General features: G+C 32.5%; 1 pseudogene; it reads right to left on the reverse strand.

The window, feature by feature from the left end:
• Positions 1-1,098: 1,098 nt before the first annotated feature.
• Positions 1,099-2,341, reverse strand: LOC149566733 (anaphase-promoting complex subunit 8-like; annotated as a pseudogene).
• Between the last annotated feature and the right edge of the window lie 576 nt (positions 2,342-2,917).

The following is a 2,917-nucleotide window of genomic DNA, read 5'->3' on the forward strand; positions in this document are numbered from 1 at the left end:
GTTTGGGGAGGGGTTAGGGTACATCCTGTTTGTAGCAACTCATGTTGAAGTAAACCATTAAAGATAATTCTTAGAATAGACAGAAAAGCATAAATGGGAGTAATAGTAGTAGATACCTTATAATGGAGTACCAATTCGACAAAGAACTTCCATGGAAGGAAAATACTGGGATTTGTTAACAGGGTCTGGTAGATAGATTTGTTAAAAAATTGGGATTGAATTCATTTTGGATTCTGCATAATTTCATATTACAAATTAAATTGCTGTTAATTCATTTTGGATTCTACATAATTTATTGTCAGTTTTCGACATAGCTTTTACATAATTAACATTGAAAAAAACTAATTTATTGTCAAGGTAATCAATCTGTGAAAAGGTCATCTAATCTACCAATCTAAAAGCATTTCAAATTCCATAGAGTAATTGATTTTCATAGTTATGCATGATGGCAATACAAGACACAATTTGGTTGCTTCGGTGTAACAACCTCAAAAATTGGGGTAGAGCCGAATGTGTGTGTTGTGAGTTTTACATTGCTTTTGCACAGGGCTGTTTAAACCAACCCCACCAAAGTGGTAGAAGATGCCATAGATGTTGTACATGTTTACTCTTCCACAAATTCATCGCTTCCCTTACCTCACCATGATTCCTTATGTAAAGGAATACTAATTTCTTAGTAAGGTTTGTCAAACATTAGGGTTATTATATTGCATATTAGTTTGACAGGAAAAATGGTAATCAATTTCTCATTCTTTTCCCCTATCTTAATATTTTAGTAGATAAGAATATAAACTGAAAGAACCATCTCTTTAATACATTGCGTTAGTAAATTACATTTGTATGATATATTTTAGTGAAAAATGACAATTTGTTTGATTTTTCTTTGTGGGCATGTTTTACAGGTTATGCTCCTCCATCCACTCAGTAACAAGAATACCAAAGATAAAATTGCATTCAATCACATTGGATAAGGTTCAAAGTATTTCTAGGTATAAAGAAAATCACTTTTTCCTATTTTATTCAATGTATTTGCAAGGTACAATAGTGTTTCAATCATTTTTGGGAAAATAATTCTATTAATTTTCTTGCTGTCAAGATTCATTTTGTAATAGCTTCATCATGGCATCCTAGATGCATGTTTCTTAAATCCTTAATATAATAATCCATGGCTTGATTAAGCATTTGCAATTTCTCATTATCATATAAATTATAAATATCAATTCACAAGCGAGCATCATCAAGACCCAAAAAAGTTGCTTTCTGATGATAATAAAGAACATAGTTAAGCATGGATAAAATTTCATAGTTTTTTCCCTAAATCATATCACATAAAAGTCTATTTGATTTATATCAATAAATCATTATTAAGCATCAACACCGACTGGAGTATTTTTCATTTCAACATATTGTTGCCCCATAAGTGCCCATGTTGAAAAGTAGGTCTTTTGATATGTAGGAGATAATTTTCACATCAAATCAGATTGTGATATTGCTGCCAGGATTTAACTATGTAGCTTTTGAGTCCAACTTATTGACTCATATTTCATGAGTAGTAATTCAATATGAATCCATCTCTCCTGAGAATAAATGGAACACTTAGTACTCATTAGATCTAGGTGATGGTCATAGAGGTGAAGCATAGGGACTTCACGGGGGTTTACCGATCCTAGTACTACTCCAGCTTGAGTGCGCTTAACTATGAAGTTTCCTCCAGATAGTTCATTTTCATCTTTATTGCCCACATGAAATACAAAACAACTTTTTCATGCTGACCTTTGAGACTACAATAATTTCAAACTATAAAACTGGACTTAGGCCTATATATTTCAGTAAAAAAATACTTTATGTGCTAGGTAAAGAAGTAAATAATTCTTTTACATATTATATGTTTGTAAAGATATCCATACTATCAATATGATAGGCATCATACTTGAGCATATCCATATATAAGCTTTCATCTCTCTTATAATCACTTGAATTATAAAATATTGATACTGATATGACTTGAAATATACTCTCTGAAAGGAAATATTCCTGTAACATCATATATTTTTCTAAATCTTCAATAATTTTTTGGAGTTCCAAGTAAGCACTTACAAGAACAAAAATCTTTCGTCCAATAATCTTTCAACTCAAGCCTATTTAGGATACTAATATTTGTACATAAAGCCTATAGCTCAAGCCAGACACTCCAGCTCCATGTATATGCATTAAAAGATATCACAAGAACATCATAGGCTGATTTATCCTTTCCATATTTATATAGCACAATGACATACAAGTACATTCTGAATGCATCAAGAGTGTCATTACTCTAAGTACTAGATAATTTTTCTTCCAATCAAATGGCTAACCAAAATGAAAAGAAGTAGTTGAGGTTTGATATGAGGTAGCCTGCAACCTTAACACTCTCTTACAAGAAATTGCACTTATAAAAAAAGTGGCAGTTCCTATGTTTTAGTTCCATCAATTTCTTCAAACACTGTTGCCTTAAATGAAAAGCCTTAACTATTGCATGTTGCAGTGTCATTGGTTGCATGGGCTCTTGCTAGTTGGGCCTCAACATCTGGTTCTAATCGATCTAAGATTGCAGAGTTAGATAGAGATGGTCATGCTATTATGACTTCATTAGCAGCACCTGAGCATATTGGTAAGTGGCATGGAGCATTGGTTGCACAACTACTCATGGAGGATAAAGGTGTGCCTATAGTTGACTTCAAAGTTGAATGGAGTTCATCTATTCTTTCTATGGCTGTTCAAGCTTGTAAAGCTCAGGATATTCCTCTTGTACGTGTGGCACTTTCTTCATTTTTTTTGACCATAGAAAGAAGTAGTAATGCATGAAAGGTAGTAATGGACAAATACCTAAAATTGATCTGGGAAATTCCCAAACAGACAGATAGATTAGGACATTCAA

The sequence above is a fragment of the Cupressus sempervirens genome, chromosome 3, assembly GCF_028749045.1.
Source record: "Cupressus sempervirens isolate cs-2001-9-10 chromosome 3, ASM2874904v1, whole genome shotgun sequence".
NCBI lineage: Eukaryota > Viridiplantae > Streptophyta > Pinopsida > Cupressales > Cupressaceae > Cupressus > Cupressus sempervirens.